This window comes from Schistocerca nitens, chromosome 8 (genome assembly GCF_023898315.1).
Source record: "Schistocerca nitens isolate TAMUIC-IGC-003100 chromosome 8, iqSchNite1.1, whole genome shotgun sequence".
Lineage (NCBI taxonomy): Eukaryota > Metazoa > Arthropoda > Insecta > Orthoptera > Acrididae > Schistocerca > Schistocerca nitens.
In genome coordinates this window covers 511,121,446-511,142,242 of record NC_064621.1, presented here as the reverse complement: position 1 = coordinate 511,142,242, position 20,797 = coordinate 511,121,446, and the positions used below count along the sequence as shown (strand labels likewise).

The 20,797-nt window shown below is 39.2% G+C and overlaps 1 long non-coding RNA gene across 1 annotated transcript; it reads left to right on the top strand.

The window, feature by feature from the left end:
- Positions 1–39: 39 nt before the first annotated feature.
- Positions 40–17,776, top strand: LOC126199259 (uncharacterized). The gene is made up of 2 exons (XR_007540138.1): positions 40–392; positions 12,411–17,776. It is a non-coding gene; the product is annotated as an uncharacterized LOC126199259 (long non-coding RNA).
- Positions 17,777–20,797: the final 3,021 nt, after the last annotated feature.

Sequence of the window (20,797 nt, the reverse complement as noted above, 5' to 3'; positions counted from 1 at the left end):
AGTGCTGTTATTGCAAAATGCAAGCAATCACTGTCACTTCCTGATTAAAGTATATGGTAGCGAAAAGTGTAGAGTTGTCTTGAAAGCGCAAGTCTTGAAAATTTACGAAGTCGACACGCTATGTAGCTAAGGCATGGTTTAAGAAATAAACCACTTGAGATTTCTTAGTGACATTTTCTCCATTCTTGCGGTATCGGGAATACTGTACAAGTTGTACTACATCACTAAATGCACTATTATACTTCAAAAAAAAAAAACAATCGGCAAAAGGAATTTCACACGTCTTAGCCGTATTCTGATGTCGATTGTAGGCCGTAAATATGCATAATACTAACGTGTTTGAAGTGAATAATTACGGAGATTAAAATTGTCTAGATCCCTTTTGGGTGAAGGTAAATTTATAGATAGTGCAATATACATGATACTTTTATCATTTTTCTTGTAACTATTAAGCAAGACTAGTAGTAAATAAGTATCATCATCTTTAATGTCAAAGTAGCAGCTGTTCTTAATGTAGCTGACTCTCCTTCCAGTTGTGTCATTTTTTATGTGCTGCCTTATAAGTGAGACAAGACTAAAGATTATTGATAAACGAGACAAAAATAAAGATTATTATTCATAATCTTCAAACATCTGTTAATAATTTATGCTTCCATTTATTGATAAAGGTTCGTCACTGTGACATTGTGAACATGATAGGCTATAATGATAATTGTATGAATTGTAACATATAATTAAATGCTATTACCCTAATAAGCTTACAAAAGGAGGTCTGGTCCCAGACCATGAGCATCTTTACTTCAGTGGGTAGTTAGTAACCATAGACTACTGCATTTAACACTCTCGTCATACTGTGTTGCCTGAAATTGCTGCAACAGTTCTCAGTTTGTTCCTGTGCAACAGATTTACTATTGCAAATCCTGTGTTTTACAGTACCATATTATTTCATGTGAGATGTACAGAATTATCACTGTCATAACACTATAGGCCTACAGGTGAATCTGAAACTGCTTGTATAAAATAAATTATGAAACAGGTTTTATTTTATTTAAAAAAAAAAAAAAAACACTCAAAATCATTGTGAACCATCCTGAACTGTAATTAAAGAGGGATAAAGAAATTCCAGGCAGCAGGATCCAAACTGAGTGCTATTTTCTCAGTGAATATTATCTAAATTGTAGTAGCCTGATCTCCCAATAAATACAGTAGGCTACTATACTCACTAAATTGCATCTTGTATACAGAGACCCTACTCACTTGACCACAACAAATAAGAAATGTGAACTTCTTTTGGGTCATGGAAACACTGTGTATTGTTATTGTGTTGCAATCTTCATTCTGAGACTGGTTTATTGCAGCACTCAACACTGGTGTATCCTGTACAAGCCTCTTCTGTTCTCTTCTTGTCTGAACTGCTTATTGTCCACTTATCTATTCTCTATTCTGTACCAGGCTACACTTCAACCCTCTAGAAAAGGCTTTGTAACTTTTAAAATTATGTTAGATATTAACAGATTTCTCTTTCTCATAAAATGCTTTGTTATTATTATTATTTTCAATATGTACGTCCTTCAGCCATCATCAGTTATTTTACTGCTCAAATAGATAAAATGATCTATTACTTTTAGTGTGTCTTTTCCTAATTTAATTTCTTCAGAATCACCTAATTTAATTTGACTAAATTCCATTAACCTTTGTTTTACTTTTGTTGATGTTTGTCTTATAATTTCTTTTCAAGATACTAGCTATTCTGTTAAAATGCTCTTCCAAGTCCTTTCAGTCTTGGACAGAACTACAATGTTGTCAGCAAACCTCTTGGATTTTCTCTTCCCAGAACTTTGATCCCCATCCTACGTTCCTCCTTGATTTCCATTATTGCTTGCTCAGTATGCAGATTGAATAATGTAGGGGATAAATTACAACCTTTTCCACTCCCTTCACAACTGCCACATCCCTCTCCTGTTCTTGTAACTGTGGTCCGGTTTCTGTACAAGTTATAAGTAACATTTGCTCCCTGTATTTTATCCTCATCACCTTCAAAATTTGAAACAATGTAGTCCAGTCAGCACTGCCAAAAGGTTTCTTTGAATCTGCAAATGCTATAAATTTATATTTGGCTTTCTTCAATCTATCATCCAATATAAGATGTAGAGTCAGTTTTGCTTCATGTGTTCCAATATCTCTTCAGACCCCTAATTGATCTTCCCTGAGGTAGGCTTCTACAGGTTTTTCTGTTCTGTGAATAATACATGTCAATATTTCAACCATGATTAACTTATGAGTCAATAGTATTCACACTAGTTATCATTTGTTGTCTTTGGAACTGAAATCATTACATTCTTCTTGAAGTCTGAGGGTACGTGTCCCATATCATATCTCTTGCACACAGGGTGTAATAGTTTTGTCGTGGCTGGCTCTGCCAAGGATCTCACTAATTCTGAGCGAATGTTTTCTACTCAAGGGGCCTTATTTCAATTTTGATGTTTCATTGCTATTTCAAATTCTTCTCACAGTATCATATCTTCCATCTCATCTTCACCTACTTCCTCATCCCTCTATAATATTGTCCTCAAGTTTGTTTCCCTTTACGGACCCTTTATTCGTTCCACCCTCCACCTTCTTTGGTTGTTACTGGCTTGCCATCTGGCCACTAAATATTAATACAGCTGCTTCTCTTTTCTCCAAAGGTCTCTTTAATTTTCCTGTAGGTGGCATATCTTTTTCCCCTTGTCATATACATTTCTATAGCCTTGTGTTTGTCTTCTAGCCATTCCTGCTTAGCCATTTTGTATTTTCCATCAGTCATATTTCTTAGGCATTTTAATTTTCTGTTGCCTGCTTCTTTTGCTGTATTATTATATTTTGTCCTTTCACCAGTTGAATTCTGTATCTCAGCAACCCAGATTTTACATTGTTAATTCACTATCTCCTATGTTATGCAAAGATCTCACTAGAACTTCAATTTTTACCTATGCAGTCCTCTACTGCCTTACCTATTCCATCTCTCAGAGCTTCCCAATCATCTTCTGTTGTATTCCTTTCCTGTCCTTCATTTCAGCATTACCTAATGCTCTTTCTGAAATTCTCGAAGTGTTTGATTCTTTCATTTTACCGAGGCCCCATCTCCTTCTCGACCTCATGTCTGTCTTGACTAAAATAATACAATCACTGAGCTGTTCAGAGTAGCTTACCTCCATTCCTGTTTTCTTGTTCATTACTAGGCCAACTGCTGCATTACCCGTACTTGAATTTATTTTGATAACACTGTACTCACCTGACCAAAAGCACACTTGTTTCTCCCATCACTTTTCACTTAACTCTCACTATATCTAACTTAAACCTATCCATTTCCCTTTTAAATTTTTAAGCTTCCATACCCAATTATGGAACCTAATATGCCATACACCCTCCAGCAAAATGCCAAGCCACTCCCCCCCCCCCCCTTGATTACGATCTCCTGCTGAATAGTCCCCACTCGGGGACCTGACGGGTATATTCTAGCTCCAGAATATTTTACCCAAAAGGATGGCATGTTCATTAACCCATACAGCAGAGCTGTGCACTGTTGTTGTTGTTGTGGTCTTCGGTCCTGAGACTGGTTTGATGCAGCTCTCCATGCTATTCTATCCTGTGCAAGCTTCTTCATCTTCCAGTACCTACTGCAGCCTACATCCTTCTGAATCTGCTTAGTGTACTCATCTCTTGGTCTCCCTCTACAATTTTTACCCTCCACACTGCCCTCCAGTACTAAATTGGTGATCCCTTGATGCCTCAGAACATGTCCTACCAACCGATCCCTTCTTCTAGTCAAGTTGTGCCACAAACTCCTCTTCTCCCCAATTTTATTCAGTACCTCCTCATTAGTTATGTGATCTACCAATCTAATCTTCAGCATTCATCTGAAGCACCACATTTCGAAAGCTTCTATTCTCTTCTTGTCTAACCTATTTATCGCCCACGTTTCACTTCCATACATGGCTACACTCCATACAAATAATTAGAGAAACAACTTCCTAACATTTAAATCAATACTCGATGTTAACAAATTTCTCTTCTTCAGAAACACTTTCCTTGCCATTGCCAGTCTACATTTTATATCCTCTCTACTTCGACCATCATCAGTTCAAGACACTGCCCATTCCGTTCAACTGCTCTTCAAGTCCTTTGCTGTTTCTGACAGAATTACAATGTCATCGGCGAACCTCAGAGTTTTTATTTCTTCTCCCTGGATTTTAATACCTACTCCGAATTTTTCTTTTTTTCCTTTACTGCTTGCTCAATATACAGATTGAATAGCATCGAGGAGAGGCTACAACCCTGTCTCACTCCCTTCCCAACCACTGCTTCCCTTTCATGTCCCTCGACTCTTATAACTGCCGCATGGTTTCTGTACAAATTGTAAATAGCCTTTCGCTCCCTGTATTTTACCCCTGCCACCTTCAGAATTTGAAAGAGAGTATTCCAGTCAACATTGTCAAAAGCTTTCTCCAAGTCTACAAATGCTAGAAACATAGGTTTGCCTTTCCTTAATCTTTCTTCTAAGATAAGTCATAAGGTCAGTATTACCTCACATGTTCCAACATTTCTATGGAATCCAAACTGATCTTCCCTGAGGTCGGCTTCTACCAGTTTTTCCATTCGTTTGTAAAGAATTCGCGTTAGTATTTTGCAGCTGTGACTTATTAAACTGATAGTTCGGTAATTTTCACATATGTCAACACCTGCTTTCTTTGGGATTGGAATTATTACATTATTCTTGAAGTGTGAGGGTATTTCGCCTGTCTCATACATCTTGCTCACCAGATGGTAGAGTTTTGTCAGGACTGGCTCTCCCAAGGCTGTCAGTAGTTCTAATGGAATGTTGTCTACTCCCGGGGCCTTCTTTCGACTTGGGTCTTTCAGTGCTCTGTCAAACTCTTCACGCAGTATTATATCTCCCATTTGATCTTCATCTACATCCTCTTCCATTTCCATGATATTGTCCTCAAGAACAACCTTTCTGCTTTCCCTTCTTTGCTTAGAACTGGGTTTCCATCTGAGCTCTTGATATTCATGCAAATGGTTCTCTTTTCTCCAAAGGTCTCTTTAATTTTCCTGTGGGCAGTATCTATCTTACCCCCCGTGAGATACGCCTCTACATCCTTACATTTGTCCTCTAGCCATCCCTGCTTAGCCATTTTGTACTTCCTGTCGATCTCATTGTTGAGATGTTTGTATTCCTTTTTGCCTGCTTCACTTACTGCAATTTTGTATTTTCTCCTTTCATCAATTAAATTCAGTGTCTCTTCTGTTACCCAAGGATTTCTACTAGCCTTCGTCTTTTTACCCACTTGATCCTCTGCTGCCTTCACTATTTCGTTCCTCAAAGCTACCCATTCTTCTTCTACTGTGCACTATCTGAAACATATTGTGGCTGTAGCCTTTGCTTTCAGCTTTTTGTAATACCAATGGAGCATGACCTTGTTGGCTATTGTCACAAAGCCAGATCTATTAAGACCAGTGGCCCTGTAATTACTGGAAAGGCTGTTGCTCCTTTTCAGGCACCACATTTTAGTATGGCCTCTACACAGGTACCACTTTGTTATGATTGCACCTACATACAGCTATCTGTAATGTTGAGGCACGCAAGGTCCATATTTCATGGCAAGCAAGCCACTGTAACTGACATCAATAAATCAGCAAATAAATTTAGCTTTTCCAGAATAAACATTAAAATCAGCAAAAATTAAAATCACTTCTCTGTCCTTAGCTCTAGGGCAGGTCAAAGTAGACTGAAGTAAAGATTACTACTTCTTAGTGTCAAAAATTCACTGAAACTAAAATATAAATTATTAAATACACCTCCACAACACTTGGTTAGCCAAACAAAAGAGGCTCCAATAATGAAATTAAAGGAATAACACTAAATTCAAAGTGGGGAAACAATAAATATGGCGTGCAGCAGTGATTGGTCTAAATAAATTATTTTCTTGGGACATTGGAGGACTCTTCAAGAATGTAATGCTGGCTCATGGCGCAACTATTTGAGAAAAGGTCCAAACACATCCGTACCAGACATGACCAGGAGAATAATGGAACAAACTGATTTACAGGCAACATCTTGACCCTAAATATCTCAAAAACTCGTAACAGATAAAGTGAATGAAATCTGCAAAACGCATAGTATAAATCAAACTGTTGGGTTCACCAAACAAAAGTTGATAGCTTTAAACGTAATAAGTTAACTCAGTTAACTATTTACCTGGCCCTTATGGTGTCACACTATGGTCAGAAAACACTGCAATAGCTGTAGTCTGAAGTCCTTAAGACGTGTTAGATGTTGCAATAAAAGAAAGTTTTCCTTGAGATTATTTAAAAGAGAGTAAAGTGAACTTACTTTTCAACAAAAGGAAACAAATGTGAAGTAAGAAAATACAAGACAATATAAGCTATCCCTTCATTTTCAACAATTTGTAGAGATATGAAATGAAATGATCATGTAGCCGCAGTCATAAATAAAGCATGCAGCAGACTTCAATTTGGTAGATTACTAGAGAAATGCAATCAATCTGTGAAGGGTATTGCTTATTAAACAATAGTGTGACCTGTTCTAGAATATTGCTGAAGTATGTGGGACCCACACCAGATAGGACTAACAGGGAATATTGAGACTGTACGAAGAATTGCTGCAAAAACAGTCACTGGCTTGTCCCAGAGATGCTGAAGAAACTAAATTGGCAGATACTTGAAGATAGATACAGATTATCCCAAGAAAGCCTACTTACAAAGTTTCAAGAACTAGCTTTAAATGATCACTCTAGGAATATACTGCAATTCCCCTATGTATCACTCCGACAGGAATCACAAGTACAGGTTTTGATTAATTAGAGTGTACATAGGAGTATTTAACAAGCACACTTCCTGCACTCTGTAGTTAATTGAATGAGAAGAAGTGTTAATGATTGGTACAATGGGAAATACCATCTGCCATGCACTTCGCAGTGGTTTGTGGTATATGGATGTAGATTTTCTATAAATTGTAAAAAAAGGAAATTGTAAGTTAAAGTAGTTGGAATACTACAGACATCTTAACAGGCATTCAGGGAAGGAAGCTCATTCAAAATGGAAAATATGGTTTTTGATATTCATTCATCCGTACATTCACTCATTGTGTTCCGTAGATCCTTTCAAAAAGGAAAACATTTACAAACTGAACCAACTCTTATAAATTTTGTGTGTACACTGTATAACAATCATTATCCTGCTTAATATGATTTGTGCTAATGCCAGCTACTACTTGGAAAATAGCTGAAACTTTGTTAATTGTATTAAACAGAAATTATTAACCACTTGCTGGTAACTATTAAGCTTCAAGACCATGTTTAACACTAGAAGTCTTGTTTTAGCAGGGAATGACCTCTTTGCCTGTTCTAGTGTAATTGTGTCCTTGTTTCGTCTGTGGTGCATTATTTTTTCTTCCAAGGTAGCAGAATTTGTTTACTGTGGCGTCTATGTGGTCCCCAATTTTGATATTGTGATTATTACTAGTTTAGTCTTGTCTGTCTTCGGTGTACTTCTCTGTCAGTATTTTGTACTCATTTGATTGCCCATTTCATTCAACAGGTCCACTAATTCTTCCTCACTTTCACTGAGAATAACACTATCTTCAGTGAATCTTATCATTGATATTGTTTCACCTAGATTTTTAATCTTGCTATTCTATCTTTCATTTATTTCTATCATTGCTTCTACAACAAACAGGGTTCTGCATCCTTGCTTATGCCCTTTTTAATTTGAGCCCTTCACTCATGGTCTTCCATTTTTAATGTTCCCTCTTGGTTATTTTACATATTGTGGTGGTGGTGGTGGTAGTAGTAGTAGTAGTAGTAGTTGTTGTTGTTGTTGTTTTATTCACTCATGAATCTCTTTTACAAGTATGAATAAAATAGAGGGAAACATTCCACGTGGGAAAAATATATCTAAAAACAAATATGCTGTAACTTACCAAATGAAAGCGTTGGTATGTTGATAGAGACAATAAAACACACACACACACACACACACACACACACACACACACACACACACACAAATTTCAAGCTTTCGCAACCCAAGGTTGCTTCATCAAGAAAGAGGGAAGGAGAGGGAAAGACGAAAGGATGTGGGTTTTGAGGGAGAGGATAAGGAGTCATTCCAATCCCTGGAGCAGAAAGACTTACCTTAGGGGGAAAAAGGACAGGTATACACTCGCGTGCACACACACACACATATCCATCCATACATATACAGACACAGGCAGACATATGTAAATGCAAAGAGGTTGGGCAGAGATGTCAGTTGAGGCAGAAGTACAGAGGCAAAGATGTTGTTGAATGACAGGTGTGGTACGAGCGGCGGCAACTTGAAATTAGCGGAGGTTGAGAGCCTGGTGGGTAACAGGATGAGAGAATATATTGAAGGGCAAGTTCCCATCTCCGGAGTTCTGATAGGTAGGTGTCAGTGGGAAGTATCCAGATAACCCGGACGGTGTAACACTGTGCCAAGATGTGCTGGCCGTGCACCAAGGCATGTTTAGCCACAGGGTGATCCTCATTACCAACAAACACTGTCTGCCTGTGTCCGTTCATGCGAATGGACAGTTTGTTGCTGGTCATTCCCACATAGAAGGCTTCACAGTGTAGGCATGTCAGTTGGTAAATCATGTGGGTGCTTTCACACATGGCACTGCCTTTGATCGTGTACACCTTCCAGGTTACAGGACTGGAATATTAGGTGGTGGTGGGAGGGTGCATGGGACGGGTCTTACACTGGGGGCGGTTACAAGGGTAGGAGCCAGAGGGTAGGGAAGGTGGTTTGGGAATTTCGTAGGGATGAACCAAGAGGTTACGAAGGTTACGCGGACAGCGGAAAGACACTCTTGGTGGAGTGGGGAGGATTTCATGAAGGATGGATCTCATTTCAGGGCAGGATTTGAGGAAGTCGTATCCCTGCTTGAGAGCCACATTCAGAGTCTGATCCAGTCCTGGAAAGTATCCTGTCACAAATTGGGCACTTTTGTGGTTCTTCTGTGGGAGGTTCTGGGTTTGAGGGGATGAGGAAGTGGATCTAGCTATTTGCTTCTGTACCAGGTCGGGAGGGTAGTTGTGGGATGCGAAAGCTGTTTTCAGGTTATTGGTGTAATGGTTCAGGGATTCAGGACTGGAGCAGATTCATTTGCCACGAAGACCTAGGCTGTAGGGAGGGGACCGTTTGATATGGAATGGGTGGCAGCTGTCAAAATGGAGGTACTGTTGCTTGTTGGTGGGTTTGATGTGGACGGATGTGTGAAGCTGGCCATTGGACAGATGGAGGTCAACATTGAGGAAAGTAGCATGAGATTTGGAGTAGGACCAGGTGAATCTGATGGAACCAAAGGAGTTGAGGTTGGAGAGGAAATTCTGGAGTTCTTCTTCACTGCGAGTCCAGATCCTGAAGATGTCATCGATAAATCTATACCAAACTTTGGAGTGGCAGGCTTGGGTAACCAAGAAGGCTTCCTCTAAGTGACCCATAAATAGGTTGGCGTATGAGGGGGCCATCCTGGTACCCATGGCTGTTCCCTTTAATTGTTGGTATGTCTGGCCTTCAAAAGTGAAGAAGTTGTGGGTTAGGATGAAGCTGGCTAAGGTAATGAGGAAAGAGGTTTTAGGTAGGGTAGCAGGTGATCATCGTGAAAGGAAGTGCTCCATCACAGCGAGGCCCTGGACGTGAGGGATATTTGTGTATAAGGAAGTAGCATCAATGGTTAAAAGGATGGTTTCCGGGGGTAACAGATTGGGTAAGGATTCCAGGCGTTCGAGAAAGTGGTTGGTGTCTTTGATGAAGGATGGGAGACTGCATGTAATGGGTTGAAGGTGTTGTTGATCTGCATAGGCAGAGATACCTTCTGTGAGGGCTTGGTAACCAGCTACAATGGGGCGGCCGGGATGATTGGGTTTGTGAATTTTAGGTAGAAGGTAGGGGTGCAGGGTGTCGGTGGGGTCAGGAGGTTGATGGAGTCAGATGAAAGGTTTTGTAGGGGTCCTAAGGTTCTGAGAATTCCTTGAAGCTCCACCTGGACATCAGGAATGGGATTACCTTGGCAAATTTTGTATGTAGTGTTGTCTGAAAGCTGACGCAGTCCCTCAACCACATACTCCTGACGATCAAGTACCACGTTCGTGGAACCCTTGTCAGCCGGAAGAATGATGAGGGATTGGTCAGCATTCAGATCATGGATAGCCTGGGCTTCAGCTGTGGTTATGTTGGGAGTAGGATTAAGGTTTTTCAAGAAGGATTGAGAGGCAAGGCTGGAAGTGAGAAATTCCTGGAAGGTTTGGAGAGGGTGATTTTGAGGAAGAGGAGGTGGGTCCCGCTGTGACGGAGGACGGAACTGTTCCAGGCAGGTTTCAATTTGGATAGTGTCTTGGGGAGTTGGATCATTAGGAGTAGGATTAGGATTTTTTTTCTTCGTGGCAAAGTGATATTTCCAGCAGAGATTACGAGTGTAGGACAGTAAATCTTTGATGAGGGCTGTTTGGTTGAATCTGGGAGTAGGGCTATAAAGAACCATCCCAGCATTTGCCTGAAGTAATTTAGCTAAACTACGAAAAACTTGAATCAAGATTGCTGCATGGGGATTATAGCCTCAGTTCTCTGAATACAAGGCCAGTTTGTTTAAAACAGCACTACCTCATTTAGCGTATCTTGAGTGTACAATTCTGTTTTGTTTATACACTCTTGCGAGGAGTTCTTTAGTAATGTAAAAGACTAGTGATACAGTGTTCATTCATTTGTATAGTACCCGTCTTAAGTCCATCTTATACGTATTTTTCAAAAATATTTCACCATTTTATGTTGTTGAAACATTTCCTACATGGACTAATTCTATGAAGGTCTCTTGATTTTTCATAACTCTTGCTTTCATTATCAAGTGCATCATCAAAACAACCTCTCTTTCTTCTAGTGGAACATGTCATTTGTAACAGAGCCTCAATTTTCTATGCCATTCTTCAGTATATTATTTTTGTCACAATTTGGATGCATGAGCTGTTAAGTTGATTGTATGATGGTGTTCGCATTTATTTGTCTTTGATATCTGTGAAATTGTTGGGATGATATTTTTCTTTAAGTCTAGTGATACGTCTTCAACCTCATAGATTAACACACTAACTTGAATAATCATTTGGTTGGCACATTCCAGTGGATTTAGAAATTTGGAAGGAATGTTATTTATACCTTCTACCTAGCTTGACTGCAGCTCTTTCAAACTTTTATTCTAATACTGGATCCTTAATGCTTACCAAATTGACAATTACACCCATTTCAGTGGTGTAAGTACTTTTTTTCTATTCCGTTCTGAGAATTTTTCAAACCACCCTCGTATTTCATTTCCCAAGTGGTATATTGCTGTATTCCTTCTTATGAACCGTTTTCGATTTTTTGTTTCGATTTTGAAGTGTGTCCTCTGCCACCTAGTGTTTTTTTCTCACATACCTTCCTTGTGTGTGTGTATATATATATATATATATATATATATATATATATATATATATATATATATATATATATATATATCCAGCTTCTGTGATTACCCCTTCCAAGCTATGACCATTCCTCTACAAATAAACTGCCTACTGTAGTATTCATTATCACAGTATCTACAGCCTCAGCTAATTTCAAAAACATGTTATCATACCTTAATACTTCGGTATCCCACTTCCTTACACATTGACTGATCACTACATTTTTCTTAAATTTCTGTCTACTCTTAATCATTACTGAATTCTTATCTGATCTTATTTCTGTTCCTGGGATGCCCTACAATCCACTACCTGCTTTCTGCTCTTGATATTCTTGAACTGCGTATTTACTGCTACTAGATGGAATTTATTGCAGAACTCGGGTTCTTTCTACTCTCTCATTCACACTACTAAGCCTTCATTCTCCCTCCACCTTCTACTGCTTTACTTTGTATAATGTTCCAATCCCTTACTGTTATAAGATTTTTGTCTCCTATTACATACTTAGTTACTTATTACTGTTAGTGTCAGACTGCTTTTGATTCAGTAATGGTAAGCCTGTCACTGAACTGTTAACAGTAATTCACTATCTCCTTATTTGTAATGGACCCTTTTCTCACTATACCATTTTCTGCTGCTGTTGATGTTACCCCATATTTATCTGACCATAAATAGTTATCTTCTTTCCGCTTCACTGACTCTGCCATATCTACATTAAACCTTTGCATTTCTATTTTAAGCTTTTGGAGCTTCCTAATGCTTCTGACATTCTTTGCTCCTACTCATAGAAATTTATGACTTAATTGGTTTTTCTCCACTGAGAGCCCCTTCCCAAGATCTGCTAATCCAAAATTTGTAGCCAATGGAGAAATCATGATGACAATTTTTCAGTTACATACAACACTTCCTGTTCTGGCCTAACAACAAGCACCGGCACGAAGATCAAGAATGATACAGCAGAGAGGGTTGTAAGATGACGTCGCGCAATAGCACACTTACTAGGATGGCACCACGACAGCAGCAGCAAAATTGGCAAATTATAGCACACAAAGTGGAAAGATCTTTGCCATATGATTAATATGTGAAACTTTCACATCTGTGACATTCAAGCAAGTACAAATCTTTTCAATAAAATGATATTAGTTTTAAGGACCATTGATAGCTGGTGAAACAAGAATTTCTGTGGGTTTTGCAACAATGTAAATGAAGTTACAGATTTATTTTTATACTGAGAGTGAGCTTTTTTATGACTATTAACTTGTCTTACCCTCAGTTGCTAGTTCAACAATGCACTGTTTCAGAATTCTGTCACAGCTACAACTGCATTAGATTGTTAGTAAGATGAATATTTGTAATAACTGCTGTGTTTTGGCAAAAGAAGCAGATTTTAACATAGCAACTCAAAACTTATCACAGTCCTTCACAAATCCCTCTCCTCACTTACCGTCTTGGTATGGTTGACAACTCGGGACCAGTCCTAAGGTGTAACATTTGTAATGGCTCCTTTTGTCTGCATTTCAATACCTCACTGCACTTAAATTTCTTGTTGCTTTTTGTCACATTACTTTTCGCCAAGGTCCATATATTCTCAGCTATCTTTAAATGAGCATGATACGGAGGAAGCCTGTTTAAACTATGCCCTTAGTGTTAGCGTTAGCTAGTTTGTTGACCTGGTTGCATGGAATGTTTGGCTTGTACAGCATTACACGTTCCAGTAACTCTGTCTTGTATATGCTATGTTCAGCTTCATCCATCACAGCAGAGTGGTATGTGCATTGTCCATTACTATTGTCGAATTCATAGGTATGTTTCACAGCAGAACATTATCTTTACAGCCAGTGCCGGCCGCGGTGGTCTCGCGGTTCTAGGCACGCAGTCCAGAACTGTGTGACTGCTACGGTCGCTGGTTCGAATCCTGCCTCGGGCATGGATGTGTGTGATGTCCTTAGGTTAGTTAGGTTTATGTAGTTCTAAGTTCTAGGGGACTGATGACCACAGCAGTTGAGTCCCATAGTGCTCAGAGCCATTTGAACCATTTTCACAGCCTGTGAACGTGTTCTTGGTCAACAACTTTTAATGCGAACCTCGTGCTCAGAAGTGCTGCACTGTTGTTATTAATGTAATGCCAACACAAACACTTGTCCACAATACCTGACAGCTGCAGAACACTTCAACACCAGAAAATACCACTTTACTATGAGAGCTGATGAATGCAGATATGCATCTAACATGCAACACTATGAGATGCTGTTTACCCACGGCTTGGCAACAGGGGCGCTCTACTGACTCAACAACTGGTGGTGTGGTAGGGAATCCAGCTGGTCATTGGTACTGGTGTTACCTGAGTAACGATGTCACATCCCCTCTGGTGAGCCAAATGTCAAAAGCCACAACTGATTTGAAATGTGCTATAATGTTCATGGACTTGCTGCTATTGAACACTATCTTTCCCAATGCCTAATGGGTACCTACAACCTCCTTTCCGGTCACCATGACCAACTATATCATCATCCACAATTACTTCACCTCTGAAGGCACCACGTACAAACAAATCTCTGATAAGGCAATGGGACCCGCATGGCATCATCCTTTGACAGCCTATTCATGGACTATCTAGAGGAATCCTTCCTAACCACCAGAATCCTCAACCCCTCATTGGTTCAGATTCACTGGTGACATCTTCGTGAAATGGATCAAAGCTGGGACACCCTGTCCACATTCCTCCAGAATCTCAACACCTTCTTCCTCATTCACTTCACCTGGTCCTCCTCAACCCAACAAGCCACAATCCTCAATGTTACCTCCATCTCAAAGATGGCTACATCAGTACCTCCATCCATATCGAACCTACCAACCACCAGCAGTACCTCCACTTCGACAGCTGCCACCCATTCCATACCATGAAGTCCCTTTCACGCAGCCTAGTCACCCGAAGCCGTCTCATCTGCAGTGATGAGCAGTCTGTCTTCAGATACACCAAGGGTCTCACTAAGGTCTTAACAGGCTGAAATTACTCTCCCAACCTTGTACAAAAACAGCTCTCCTGTGCCTTATCTCTCCAGTCACCCAATTCCTCTCAAGGTCCCACTATCCAGCCACAAAGGAGCATTCCTCTTGTGACTCAGTACCGCCCAGGACTTTAGCAACTGAATTATATTTACTACCAGGATGTCAACTACCTCTTATTATGCCCTGAAATGAGGAATATCCTTCCTACCCCTCCCACAGTGGTATTCTGCCACCCACTGAACCTACACAATATCCTCTTCAATACCTGCTCCCCCTACTCCAAACCCCCATTAGTCCCTGTCTTTCACCCACTTTCCCTGCTCCCACTTCAACACTACACAGCCTCACGTTGCACCAATGCACCCACAGTCCCTTTACTTCTCCCATTTTCCATTCCCTTTTGCCTCTCACCCCTGTCTAACCTCCTGACTTTATCTAGCTGCCCTACCCATCCTGGATTTTTCATTGTTTTATTTTGAGATACCTTCCCATTAATAGTTACCGCTCGTGCTACATGGTTTCAAAGCCTGTTAAGTGTGGTCTTATGCCAGCACTCCTGCTTCAACTGACCCCAGTATGTTTAAGGTACACACAATGGTCTCCTTAGATGTGATGAATGCAAATTTTGCAATATATTAAAATTTTATAATGATGCTCCAGAAGAGTGAAACATGACAATAAAAGTATTGTTTCCCCTGCAATCAAGCGTGTTTTTCTTTCAAAAATTGAATGTTTTTTTTTGTGATACTTTTAATTAACATAGTTTGCATACAGATAGGGGGCTGATGAGTCTACAATTCAAAAACTGAGCACTGCTCTGCCAACACCAATAAAGTGAATGTTTGAAATTACTAAGAGAGATAGGAAGACAAGCAAATGAATCAGGAAACAGCGTGGAGTGGAAAACGGAATTATGACTGTAAAGTAAAGTAGATACAACATTGTTGGCTTGGAAACCCCTATGGATAGGTTAAATTGACTAGTAGGAAATGCTTATTTTTTTGCCGCACACTGTGGCTGCTTTGCTTACAAATATGAGAGTTGTGTAATATATGTATTTGTGAATCATAGATGAGTTTAATGAATGCGTGTATAGTGTGGTGTTGTGTGTGTTGTAGGATGATAATGATGAGAGAAGGAAGGGTGTGGAACCCAGTGCTGCCACACAGCCTACACGCCTCGAATAGCACCAAAGGGACTGCCAAGCTTAATGTCTCCATCAATCAGATGGACCACCAACATGTCACATGCCCTCACTTAATAACTGAGGAGAGGTTTGGAATTTAATCCAGGAAACTAGCGCAAAGTCTGATGGTAAGGAAATGTACCCCGCCACATCTCCTCACCTTGCTGGCAGAGTACTGGCTGTGAAAATTTCATCTCCCCTCAGGATTTGAACACACACACTTCTGAGTCGAGCACCACCACACAGGTGTGCTTTAGTGACCTCCACTAAAGGGGCTGGTATTGTCACTGAAATGAAAATGAAATGAAGATAAGTGGAACGTGAATTGAAATCAATGGATGGCACATTCACTATGGAAGTTCTTTACTGAATGCAATAAAGACAGTGAAGAGAATCTAACAGAAGGTGGATGGACAACATCAGAAATCTCGAAAACATACATAGTGATATGGATCTATCTTGTTGAAGACCACAGTGTCTGCAAAAATACAGAGGAGGTCTGCATCTATGAAGCACAAAGAACTGGTTGACATGAATGATCATCAGAAGTATGTATAACATTGAGGAAATAGCTAATAATAATTTTTTACTGTTAGTATACAGGTACTTTTTTGACTCACTTCACTGAAGGATCACATTTATGATGGAACATAAGGAGCTTGATGATCAAGTACACTAATTAATGAACAAATGCTGATTTCCACTAAGGTACCAGAAGATCTACAAGCTGTTAAAATTGGGAACTGGTATACCTGGTGAACCCATACACTACAGACAAAATTTCAGAAATAGTTCAGGGGCATTTTCTAAGTATTTTTAGGACAAGGGGTCCATGATCTCATGTGGCCCAATACAAAGTAATTTAATTGTATGTGATTTCTTACACCCCTTTACAGTGAGGTGACAAAAATTGTGGGATTAGTGATATGCATACATACAGATGGCGGCACTATCATGTACACAATTTATAAAAGGGCAGTGTATTGATGGAGCTGTCATTTGTACTCTGATAATTCATGAGGAAAGGATTCCAATGTGATTATGGCCGCACATCGGGAATTAACAGACTCTAAACGCAGAATGGTAGTTGGAGCCAGACGCGTGGGACGTTCCATTTCGGAAATCCTAGGGAATATGGTGAACAGTGTCAAAGATGTACCGGAAATACCAAATTTTAGGCATTACCTCTCACCATGGACAACACAATGGCCGATGGCCTTTATTTAACGATTGAGAGCAGTCTTTGTTGCACAGAAGAGAGTTATCAGGATTATGAGTAGAGTGCATTCTAGATCTTCTTGCAGAAATTTATTCAAACGGCTGGAGATCCTCTACATGCCTTGTCAATACATCTTGTCACTAATGTGCTTCGTGAACAAAAATTATGCAATTTACGAAATGAGTAGTGCATGCCATGATCACAATACACGAAGAAAACATGATCTTCACATAGATTTAAAAGATCTCAGCATGATACAGAAAGGAGTTCATTATTCAAGTATAAAAGTGTTCAATAAACTTCCTGTCCATATCAAATCAGTCATTGGGGATCATCCTAAATTCAAAACAGAGCTAAAACTTTATGTTTTGGATAATTCTTTCTATTCTTTACAGGAATTCTTTGATAATGTGAAATACTTCTTGAATTTGTGTTTAATTTCATGCATTTCTAATAGAACTGATTATGTAGATTAGCATATCACTTGTTAGCAGAATATTTTTAGATGAATTACTTTAAATTTGTTTATGTAATGATCTATGTCATTACTGCACTATTATTTATGCAATCATCTATGTCATTACTGTACTATTATCTGTGTTGTTATCTGAATTTTTGTGTGTAATTATTTGACATGTGGATGTCCTTTTTCATGTATCTGCTTATATATGTTAAATTGGTTGCCTCATGATCATCTACATGTGGCTATTTCTGTAATAACCTGACACGATCTGCATCCTAGCGATACATTCGCGTCAGGGATCCACAGAACTCAAAAATAAATAAATAAAAGTGTTGCGTGGAGTTGTCAGTGCTAACAGACAAGCAACATGTCTTGAAATAGCTGTGGTAATCAATGTAAAATGTACAACAAACATATCCATTAAGAGTGTGGTGAAACATGGCGTTAATGGGCTATGGCAGCAGACAGCTGACGTGAGTGCCTTTGTTAACTGTAAGATATCACCTGCAGTGTCTCTCGTGACCATATCGGTTGGACTACAGACAACTGGAAAACTGTGGCCTCGTCAGATGAGTCCTGATTTCAGTAGGTAAGAGCTGATGGTAGGGTTACCATGTTGCGAAGACCCCAGGAAGCCATGGAACCAAGTTCTCAACAAGGCACTGTTCAAGCTGGTGGTGGCTGCGTAATGGTGTGGGGAGTGTTTACAAAGAATTGACTGGGTCCTCTTGTCCAAGTGAACCAATAATTGACTGCAAATGGTTAATTTTTATGGATGGCAGTGCGCATTATCACTGGGCCAAAATTGTTCATGATTGGTTTGAAGAACATTTGGGACAGTTTGAGTGGATGATTTGGCTACTGAGATCACCCGATAAGAATCCCATTGAACATTTATGGAACATACTCAAAAGGTCAGTTCATGCATAAAATCCTATACTGGCAGCACTTTCACAATTATTGACGTCAATAGAGGCAGCATGGCCCAATATTTCAGCAGGGAACTTCCAACAACTTGCTGAGTCCATGCTATGTCAAATTGCTGCACTATGCCAGGCATCAGGAGGTCCGACATGATATTAGGAGGTATCCCATGAGTTTTGTCACCTCACTGTATCTATATATTTGTAGTACACTGAAAATCCTACACAACAGTGCAAGTACCGATGGTATGCGCTGTGTGTCACGTTTGGAAACAAACTTGTTCCAGTCACTCACAGTAGTTGCTGTTAACAATAGTAAACCCAACTTTATACTATACCCTCAAGCTTGCATTTGGTACTGGTCGGTTCTGTCTCTGACTTCTAGTGATGCAAAGCAGTATGTCTTGGTTTATCGATGAAGAGTTGGTCTATTATGCACCTCAGTTGTGTGTTGGTTCACTGTATGCAATGGAAGTGCGGCAAAACAACACTATGCTGAGATATTTCTGCAGCAACAGCAACCAAATCCCATAACGCTTGCATCTGCACATACACCAGAATAGTCTAGCAAAACTGCTTTAGGCCTTAACGTGTAAAACATGACAGCTAAAAACGGTTTCTGAAATTTGGTTACCTTCTTCTGGAGGTTACATCTAATGCGAATATAGCAATATGCACTTATGAGATACTGGATCATTCCATGTTATGCCGACTGCATATTATAAGCATTTTCAGTGTTATGGAGGCATTTTTATACAAATTGGGTAGTAAATCGAATAAATAATAATTACATTATTACTCTGTAACAAGCCATCGGGGAAGGCGGGTCTCTTTTTTCCAAAAATATCATTGAAGAAGCACCAAAATTTTGTTGGATTCAGATTTACCCAATATACTAAATGCCCTGGGAAAGCCAATCTATTTCTGAATTTTATCGATGTTTATAAATCACCGTAATTTTTTAGGTTTTTACCTCGGAACTTATATTCCCTCTGGTGTGAAACCATCTGACAACAATGGTCCCTCCTGCCAAAACAACTAAAAAACTGTCCGACATACAATCTTTGTAATCCATATTAAAAGTAACAGAGATGTAGATATGGTGGGGGAGGGGGGGTGAGGGGGGGGGAGGGGAGGGGTTGTCCAAGCCCCTCCCCTCCCCCCCAGAGCCATGAAGGCTTTCTTTTTACCTTTGTTTAAAGCCGCTCATGTTAAAATGGCAGATATTAATTATAATTAATATGAGAATAAATTCTCTCTGTTAAACACTTAGGCTCTACAATGACTGCAAGGAGCGTTGGATTCCAAAGTTTGGCAGCAGCGAGAAGTGCCACGGAATCTGTTAAGTTGCATTGCTAACAATTTTTGGCGCTCTATTGGTTGGTACACTTGCTGTGTTTCTTTTTCGACTGCTGCCAAATCCATTGATCTAACAACGGTAGCACCACAGTGTAATGAGTCAAGACACTCCGTCTTGTTTTTGCACTAAACGGTTTAATTACGATTCTCTTGTAACATACAGACATGTATTAAATAATGTCATTTACCTTCAACAAAAAATTGATACTAAACACCTGAAAACCTGACCATTTACAGAAAGACGTCTATCTATCCAACACAGCAAGAGTTTTGTTCGCTACACTTTCAGTCAAAGCAGTGAATGTGGAACGTATGAAACCTATATGGAATGTAATACCTAGATTATTTAATACATCAAATAAGCCACCACAACCGTTACCTTATGGAAAAACCATACAGGTATGATGATAAATCACAAAAAAGGCAACAAAACTGCTTCCCAACATAGGAGAAACCAATTCCACAATTGTCGCTAAATTTGAGCTACGAACGGCAAGAATATACAACACATTTGCTTTTGAAGCAAAAGTGATTACATTGACAAAAACATTCATGTATTAGAAAGTAGAGTGAAGCATAAGAAAGGGCTAATCATTGGACTCAATAAAAAATTTAAGTGTTAAGGAAAGTACCTGTGATAACAACAACAGACATCTACAGAAACATATGCTTCTCGTGCATTAAATGTGTTTATATTCTCTTGCTTTCAGCAGAATAAGCCGCAAATACAGACATATTCGAGAATATTTCTTCATGAATGAGCTATGTGTTATATGTTTGTTTATTAGCTGTTCAGCATGTTTACCATGAAATTGGCTTCGTCAAAATACATTTTACCCATTCATAAAAGTATAGTTGTTACTAATTTTTACATTATACATTATGCATTATATATACAAATACATCTTTTTAGTAGTTAGTAATGTTTACATTTTCCACAAATCATCATTTTGTGTATACACACAAAAAACATAAATTTCTTACTAATCTGAAGATTTCAGTTATAATCATTATATAGTTTACATTCAAGAATTAATTATACAATTTTACACATTTAGTTAATGATAGTTACATTATTTCATTGTTTATACATTCCTTCCAAATTAATTCCAAGATAAT